The following is a 10158-nucleotide window of genomic DNA, read 5'->3' on the forward strand; positions in this document are numbered from 1 at the left end:
CTGAGCCTGTGACATCAGGAACCTAGCTTGGTGCCGCGCTTACAACACGTTTCGGCGAGTCTTCCTTGCGATTCTTCTTCCTGAAACACAATCAGGCAAGATAAACATGGATGAATGTGAGTTGGATTGGCTCTAGGTTTGGAACTAAGCACACACACACACACACACACACACACACACACACACAGAGGGAGAGAGAGAGAGAGAGAGAGAAGGCGACGGCCGCAACACACCTGATCAATCTGCCTGCAGACGAACGGAGCGCGCATCAATGTTAAGAGCATCGGTCACCCACGGCAATGGCGGCACGCTCGCGACGCCGAGTCTCGGCCGCCTCCTCGGATCAAAGCTAGTCCGAGAGGGCGCGCGCCTCCATCCTGGTTCCTTGATCTTAGCCTCGCGCGCAAGCCGAGTGCAACGCATGCACGCCCTCGTCCTCGCCCAAACAGGTTCATCGCGCCAAAATACCCCGCTAGCTCTAATCATGCAAGTATGATTAAGCCAAGTATGATTAATCGCTGCATCGTGGAGCGTGGCGTGGTAAATTTCAGTAGCTCAGTGTTGTCCGTGAACAGATCTCATAATTCTTCTTCTGTTTCTCGTTTCGTGAGGGAATCAAGCGAAACCCCGGCCGCTAGCTCGCTCCGCACCACACGCGCGCGCGCACGGAATTAGCGAGAACACGACCAAGACAACAAAGAGAGCACAAATCTCAACACACGCACCCACTGATCTCAGGCCGACGCCTAGCTAAGTTGGACACTTAACAGAGCACGAAACCTGAACTTGTTGGCAAGAGAACACACACACACACACATTCTACAAAGTTTCCGAAATGGGGAAAGAGAAAGACCAGACAGAATTTGTTGGCGAGGAAACGGCAAGAAACCAAACCCCAGCTCCCGTCCACTGACCTGCACTGCATGGCCGCGGACGAACAGGGCCAAGTTGGCTACTCACCCGGCCGGCGAGCTACCTCCCCCCGTTTATAGGACCCAGCCGGTGCTCGGGGCGCCTACACGTGGATGGGTCCCGGCGCAGCGACGACGTGTCGACCCGCCGTTGGCCGGGGCTCGCTGGAGCCGTGCGCTGCCACTCTAGCGGGGAGCTACTAGCTGCGTACGTATACGTATGCCCCGGTGGTTCGCTTCGCCGCGTGAGCAGCCTGGGTTCCTGCGCCGCCCGCCTGCCCGCCCACGCGTGGCGGGCCTGCCGGGTCGAAACGTCCCGGGCACCCAGGCGTACGTTTCGACCGGGGGAGCTCTCTCTCTCCGCGAGTCACGCTGCCAGCTGCGTCGTGCCGACTGCTCCTACCCGTTGGCCAGATCAGGCATGTGCCAATGCACGTACCCTCCCCTCGCTCTCGGTGCCGTCTTTTCACCGCCGGACGCGTTGATGGGAACAGGGACGGGAAGCCATCGAGTGGCCGCACGCACGGCAGAGCGTGCGCGCCCCTTGACCCTTGCGCTGTGCGAGGGGGCAAGGAGCCTCTCTGGCTGGCGGGCGAGGAACTAGCATGGGAAAGGAATGGAACAGGATTAAGGCTAGTCATAGCGGGGAGCATATGACATTAGTCTAAGTTACCATCTTCATAAGTCAAAGTAACATAATAGTAGTATCATAGATGGCTTCATTTATTAGCTTGTAGACTCATCTTATCTTGAAAAGCGCTATGTTACAGTAATATATTATGTTACCACACCTCATTAATTACTTGCCACATAAGCAAAATTTTCTTGAAATGCGTTATGTTACTAGCTAAGTTACTCCCACTATGACTAGCCTAATAGCCGCGATGAAATAAGTGAGGAGGTCCACTGGAGAGAACCTCCGGTGAAAACCACATTTGAATAAAAATCAAGAACGGTAGGGTATGTCGTGCAGGTGATTTTCTGCATTCACGTCAAAAAAAAATCACGCAAAAACTTTTTATCTATTCATCATCAATCATGGCAGTATAAGAAACACCTAAAATAAAAAAAATTACATTCAGATTTACAGACCACCTAGCGACGACTACAAGCACTGAAGCGAGTCGAAGACGCGTCGCCATCATCACCCGTCACTCGGTAGAGCCGGACAAAACATGTTCAAGTCATCGTGCTAAGGCCCCATAGAACTAACGCACCAGAACAGCAACTGTTGTCGATGAAGATAATCGTAGATCGGAAGGATCCAACTTGAACACACACGAACATAAACGAACAAAGATTGGATCCGAGCGGATCCACCAAAGACAACCACCGTCCGAATCCCATGAGACCCATCGGAAACACACCTCCACACGCCCTCGGACGACGCTAGCCGCACAGCTGGGACGAGGACTAAGCGGAAAGAACTTTATTCCATCTTCAGGAAGCAGCTGCCGTCTCATCTCATTGAGCAGGACACAAGCCACAAACTGACACAAAAAAACATCTAAAAATAGAGGAGAAACCTTCCCACTGACAAGGACCGAGATCCATCGAGACTCCATGGCCTGGAGCCATAAGAGACGAGGTAAACCTACGGCGCCGCCAGCAGGAGGCAAGAAATCCTAGTCTCCCTACCTCGCGAGAGCACACGGGTCTATGAGACTGCAATGCAACTTGCATTGTTCCACGAAAGAGGCAACTTGTGTGTAATTGATAAATTAGCACTAATTTCCCTTTTCATTTGTCTTCCTATATGGGACTGGCGACAGGTAGAATGAGGGACTTTGTGATAGTATAATTTACATGTAAAACATTATGATAACTTTGATCCGATGAAAAAAAAGATTGTTGAACAACATACTCGTGATAACTTTCGTGCAAATAGCATGAGAATATACTAATATCAGAGTTGATAAATTACTTAGCCCAAATGTGATAACTTTTGATCAAAAAAATAGTCGTCCGAACATACCAATATGGGATCTTAGTTTCGAAGGTCTAAGCTCGGGGTTATTTTTATGTGAAAACAATTTTGAATCGGACAAACGGTTTGAACTACAAAATATTTTGAATTTTTGACATATAAGAGAATCTAGAGTATCGTCATCAATTCGTCTTGCATACATGGAAGCAGTGGCGGAGGCAGGGGCGAGCAGGGGCCTGGCCCCTCCTAACGATCGAGGGAACACGCAACACGTACATGTTTTTTTAGGGGAATAGCCTTTATTCATTCAAAGACCACAATCTGTGGGATACAAGATTGGTCATGAGGCTGGCCAGGCCAAACATGACGACCAAAAGCTAAACTTAAAGCAAATCTAGCAAACTTATGAGCTCTAAATTAACATGACGACCTTCAAAAGAAAAATTACATTGGAACGGTGATGATCTAGACTTTATTTCAGAGATGATTGAACCATAGGAGCCCTTGTGTCCTCTTGTTATGTCACCAATAACCTGCTTGCAGTCTGAAGCCACAACAAAACGTTGAATATGAAGATCTTCCGCTAGCGCAATAGCCTCCCGACATGCAATAGCCTCAAGTGTTGCTGGATCCCAAATCCCCGCGATGACCAAAGCTGAGCTCCCCAAGAATGCACCATTGTTGTCCCTGCAAATAGCTACAGCCGTTCCCCCTCTATGTGTTCGTACAACTGCATCAACATGGATCTTAGCATAATTAGCTGGAGGGACCTTTGGTTTTTGTCTGACCATGTTCGTGTTTACTGTTCTTTGGCGAACAAGTTTTAGAACTCTAACTGCTTCCAGGTCGGAGATGAAGCGAGTAATGAACCCGTGTGTTGCATGGGGGGTTTGAAAAATTGCCTCATGGATAGCCTTTCTTCTAGACGTCCATATTGCCCAAAGTGTTACTGAGAGGAGAACAAACTTTTCATGAGAGAGCGCATCAAGAAGACTAAATAGCCAGCTCTTCGCCCTCATTTCTGTTGTAGCAACCAGTGTACTCCCAAGTTTCTCATCCACAAGGGCCCATATGCATCTCGAAACGGTACACTCCAAGAGTGAATTCCTCCATGAATCCACTGCACCACAGAAGCTGCAAGTGCTCGAGTTTGTCATGTGACGATGCGCTCTGACATCCTCCGTAGGTAGAGACTGTTTTTACAGTCTCCATAAGAACATACGTACTTTTGCCGGGACCTCCGTCTTCCATAACAATTTCCATGACCCCTCCTCGGCTCGAGCTGATGAAGATCCAGCCGCACCCTCTAGCCATGCTTACGTCGGTTCCTCGTAGTGATGAGCATGTTATAAGCCGACCGAACTGTAAATTGGCCACTCCTATCATGATCCCACACTAGTAGAAAAAGGGTCAAGTGTGAAGCACATTAGTGCCGGTTTGGGAACCAGCACTAATGTGTGCATTAGTGCCAATTCCAACGGCTAGCTGGCCGTTCTCATTAGTACCGGTTCGTGGCAAACCTTTAGCACCGGTTCGTGCCATGAACCGGTACTAAAGTGAGTGGTGGAAGGATGTTGTTAGTTCGGGGCCCCTCCAGCACCTTTAGTACCGGGTCGTATCACGAACCGGTACTAAAGGTCGTCCTACATACACCCTTCGTCCACCCAAGCTCGCTCTGTTCTTCCCCTTTCCCCTCTCCTATCTGTTATTCCCCTCTTCCTCTCAAGCTCATCACACATTTTTCCCAAAATTTGTTAAGATTTGAAGGCCCCCATCCATTCAAATGATCACAAAGGTTAGCAACTTTGTCCTTTCATCTCTCATTGCTAGATTAGCTCTTGCAATGCTTTATATAGTGATTGATTTTTGAGTTTAGTAATTTGGGAGGAATTATATATATGTGCTAGTATTTGATTTATATGCAATTTGAGGTCAAAACAACACTTAGCTTGCATATGTAGGTGTGGTTTACTTAGTGCCTTCTAAATCTCCGTCGTAACCACCGTCGATCGCCCGCACCGTCCCCTCGCCGGCACCACCTTGTGGTGAGCCTCTTGTTCATGAATGTTTTATATAAAAAATTGATGTTTGTGTGATTTGGATATATAGTTACTCGTATAATTATCTTACCCGTACGTTTTTTGTTATACATAGTGCCATGGCTTTGATATCCGTCCCCGTCGACCCTCATCCAGGTTATGATTCGGATGTGGTATATTCTCTTTTAAAACTATTTTTTGCATTTCGTGTTTTTGACAATTATGCCCATCAAGCTGACATAGATATTTGTATGTAGGAGGTATGTGAATCGGAAATTCCAACCGACCCTATTGTCGAGAGGTTAAATTTAGTTGAAAGAGAAAACGAGGATTTGAAAAAAAAATTGAAAAGAATTGAGGGGGAGAAGATGGAATTGGAGTTGCATGTTGCCGATGTCGTCGATGATCACAAGATTAAAATGGAGAAAATGCGCTTGAAGATTAGAAAGATTAGAAAATATGCCATTCATGGTGAGGCTTGGTATCATTATGCTGTTGGATCAATTGTTATCTTAGTTGTGATCTTGATCGCATTTGTTGTTGCATTTAAATTCTTTAGCTAGAGAGTTATTTGTTTGTTGCATTTAAGTGTTGTATGAACTTTATGTATGAACTTGTATTAATTTGGTCTTTTCGGTGTTGTGTAATGAAGATGAGCCGACAATGGATGTACGATGACCAATGCTCTCCCGAGTTTATTAATGGCGTGCAAACTTTTCTGCTTGCGGCTAAGGCAAACAAGCGGGCGGATGGTTTTATGCCTTGTCCATGTGTTGGCTGTAAGAATGATAACAATTACTCTAAGTCAAGAACCATTCACGTCCACCTATTTGAGTTCGGTTTCATGCCCCAATATAATGTTTGGACCAAGCACGGAGAAAGAGGGGTTATGATGGAAGACAATGAAGAAGAAGAGGATGACGACAGCTATCCTGGCCACGATGGGTTCCCTGAATACGATGATACAACAATGGGGGAAAAAGCTGAGCCGACAATGCGGGAAGAAGCTAAAGAAGAGGCATCAGATGAGCCCGCTGATGATCTAGGTCGGGCCATTACCGATGCAAAGAGAAACTGCGCAAGTGATTTGGAGAAGAAGAAGTTGCAGCGCATGTTAGAGGATCACAAGAAACTGTTGTACCCGAATTGCGAACCTGACAAGAAAAAGTTGGGCACCACACTGGAATTACTGCAACGGAAGGCAGAGAATGGTGTATCTGACAAGGGATTTGGAAAGTTGCTGGTAATGATAAAGAATATGCTTCCAAAGGACAATGAATTGCCCGAGAGTACATATGAAGCAAAGAAGGATGTCTGCCCTCTAGGGTTAGAGGTGCAGAAGATACATGCATGCCCTAATGACTGCATCCTCTACCGCGGTGAGTACGAGGATTTGAACGCTTGCCCGGTATGCGGTGCATTGCGCTATAAGACCAGGCGTGATGACCCTGGTGATGTCGAGGGCGAGCGCCCTAGGAAGAAGATTCCTGCCAAGGTGATGTGGTATGCTCCTATAATACCACGGTTGAAACGTTTGTTCCAAAACAAAGAGCATGCCAAGGCGATGCGATGGCACAGAGAAGACCGTAAGAAAGATGGAAAGTTGAGAGTACCCCTGATGGGTCGCAGTGGAGAAAAATCAAGAGAAAGTACAGGAAGGAGTTTGCAGATGACGCAAGGAACGTATGGTTTGGTCTAAGCGCAGGTGGCATTAATCCTTTTGGGGAGCAGAGCAGCAACCATAGCACCTGGCCTGTGACTCTATGTTTGTATAACCTTCCTCCTTGGTTGTGCATGAAGCGGAAGTTCATTATGATGCCAGTGCTCATCCAAGGCCCTAAGCAACCCGGCAATGACATTGCTGTGTACCTAAGGCCATTTTGAAGAACTCTTACAACTGTGGAATGGAACAGGTGTACGTGCGTGGGATGAGCACATGGAGGAAGAATTTGACCTAAAGGCCTTGTTGTTCGTGACCATCAATGATTGGCCTGCTCTCAGTAACCTTTTAGGACAAACAAACAAGGGATACCGCGCATGCACGCACTATTTGGATGATACCGACAGTATATATTTGGACAATTGTAGGAAGAATGTGTACCTGGGACATCGTCGATTTCTTCCGAGCAGGCCTCCCGTAAGAAAGAAAGGCAAGAATTTCAAAGGTGAGGTAGATCACCGGACGAAGCCTCGCCACCGTACTGGTGTTGATGTACATGATATGGTCAAGGATTTGAAGGTAGTCTTTGGAAAGGGTCCTGGCGGACAACCTGTTCCGAATGACGCTGACAGACGCGCACCCATGTGGAAGAAGAAAACTATATTTTGGGACCTGCCCTATTGGAAAGACCTAGAGGTCCGCTCTGCAATCGACATGATGCACGTGACAAAGAATCTTTGCGTGACCCTGCTTGGCTTCTTGGGCGTGTATGGGAAGACAAAAGATACACCTGAGGCACGGGAGGACCAGCAACGTATGCATGGAAAAGACGGCATACATCAGGGTCATGCCAGCTACGCTCTTACCAAAGAAGAGAAGGAAATCTTCTTTGAATGCCTGCTCAGTATTAAGGTACCGTATGGCTTCTTGTCGAATATAAAGAGAATAATAAACATGGCAGAGAAAAAGTTTCAGAACCTAAAGTCTCATGACTGCCACGTGATTATGATGCAACTGCTTCTGATTGCATTGAGGGGGCTTCTACCGGATAATGTTCGATTAGCCATTGTGAAGCTATGTGCATTCCTCAATGCAATCTCTCAGAAGGTAATCGATCCAGAAATCATACCAAGGTTAGAGAATGATTTGGTGCAATGTCTTGTCAGTTTCGAGTTGGTGTTCCCACCATCATTCTTCAACATCATGACGCACGTCCTAGTTCACATATGCAAAGAGATTAACGTTTTGGGTCTTGTATTTATACACAATATGTTCCCCTTTGAGAGGTTCATGGGAGTCTTAAAGAAATATGTTCATAATCGTGCTAGGCCAGAAGGAAGCATCTCCGAGGGCCATGAAAATGAGGAGGTCATTGAGTTTTGTATTGAATTTATTCCTGACCTTAAGCTGATTGGTGTTCCTGAATCGCGGCATAAGGGCATACTGGATGGAAAAGGCACGCTAGGAGGGAATCAGAAAATATGTATGGACGGACATTCTCTCACTGAAGCACACTACACAGTTCTACAGAATTCCACCTTGGTGGCTCCGTATATGGACAAACACAAGAATTTTCTACGCTCCAAACACCCGGAGCGGTCTGATGACTGGATTACACGTGAACAAACCAGGAGTTTCGCCGGATGGTTGCAGACACATACCATGCATGACGCCTCTATTGAAGATGACCTGTACTCGCTGTCCCAGTTACCATCTTTGAATATAATGACTTTCAAAGGGTATGAGATAAATGGTAATACATTTTACACGATCGCCCAAGATAAGAAGAACACCAAGCAAAACAGTGGTGTCCGCTTTGATGCAACAACCAAGACGGGAAAGGAAACATATTATGGTTACATAGAGGAGATATGGGAACTTGACTATGGACGTGGTTTGAAGGTCCCTTTGTTTCGGTGCAAATGGGTCAATATGACACGAGGCGGGCTAACGGAAGACCCGCAGTATGGAATGACAACAGTGGATCTCAACAATCTTGCGTATGCAGACGAACCATTCGTCCTAGCTAATGATGTGGCACAAGTTTTCTATGTGAAGGATATGTCTACCAAGCCGAGAAAAGGAAAGATAAGGAAGCGAATGCATCATACGATGAGCCAAAGCACCACATAGTTCTTTCTAGGAAGAGAAACATCGTGGGAGTGGATGACAAGACAGACATGTCAGAAGATTATGAAAAGTTTGATGAAATTGCTCCATTCACAGTGAATATTGACCCGAGCATCCAGTTAAATGATGAATATTTTCCATGGCTACGACGCAAAGGGACACACGCGAAGAATAAGTTTCACACCCAAAGATCTGGGATGTGATCGGCTTCACTATCATCACTTTCTTCTGTGTTTCACACCCAGGAGGGAATCTCTATAATAGTTAGGGTAGTTATGTGTTTTGGCATTTGAAACACGAAGAAATTTTATGTGCAAACAAATTCTTTCATGCATTTACTGATTTTTCAGCTAAATGACCCTAAAATTGAAAAGCATTTCAAAGGAACTCAGAAAAGGTTGAAAGTTGGCATGGTATTATAATTTCACCCACACAGCATGTGCAAAAAAGTAGAGAGGGTTACCGCAAAAACTGGATGCACTTCATGTACAAAATGGACAATCTCTTTCGAAGTATCAGGGTTTCGGACAAAAACTCATCCGTTACAAAGGGCATTTCATTTTTAAATAACCTAATCATTACCAAATTGAATATAATGATAAAACACACTAATATTAAACATAAGAAAAAAGAATCACTGAAAAATCTATTTTCAAAGTTAAGTTATTCACAAACTAGTGATTCACACAAAATTCAAATAATTTAAAATTTAAAGTATTCAAATTTGAAAACTACCGGCACTAACAGAAAGTTTGTAATTTTTTGTAGCTAAAGCAAAAATATTCACAAATAAACTCAAAATACAGCAAAAACAACTAAAAATAAATAAAATAAAATAAATAAGCAGAAAAGAAAAAAAAACTAAATGAAAAAAAGCCCACCTACTAGTCCAAAGCGGCCTGCATACGACTAGAAACCCAAATTCTAGTTGGGCCAGGATGCAGGCCCGCTAGTCCAGTAGGCCCAACAGGGCATCACAATAGAGGTAGGCCTAGAAGGCCTACTTTAGAGAGGAGCTCGAGACAGCGGCGGCAGCGGGGCTTATAAGCAGGTGCGAGTGCCCCTCGGCTAGCGAGGTGGGACTAAATTTATGCGCACCTCACCTGGCAGCGCACACCCTTCCGTATCGGGTCGTGGCTCCAACCGGTACTAAAGGGGGGCCTTTAGTACCGGTTGGCGCCATGACCCGGTACTAAAGGGGGTGCGGTTCCCGCCGCTTTGCCTGGCCAAAACAGACCATTAGTACCGGTTGGTGGCTCCAACCGGTACTAAAGGTGCCTTCTATATAAGCAGCACTTGAAAAAAAATTCATTCTCCCTCTGTTTCCCCATCGAAACACCGCCTGCCCCGATCGATCGACGTTGTCGCCGCCCCCGTCCCGCGCCGTCCTCGTCGCCGCCCTCGTCGCGCGCCGTTGCCGTCGCCGCCCCGTCCCTGTCGCCACCCTCGGCCCGACCCCGTGTCGCCGCCCCCGTCACGTCACCGCCCCCC

Source organism: Triticum dicoccoides, chromosome 3A (assembly GCF_002162155.2).
Source record: "Triticum dicoccoides isolate Atlit2015 ecotype Zavitan chromosome 3A, WEW_v2.0, whole genome shotgun sequence".
NCBI classification, from domain to species: Eukaryota; Viridiplantae; Streptophyta; class Magnoliopsida; order Poales; family Poaceae; genus Triticum; species Triticum dicoccoides.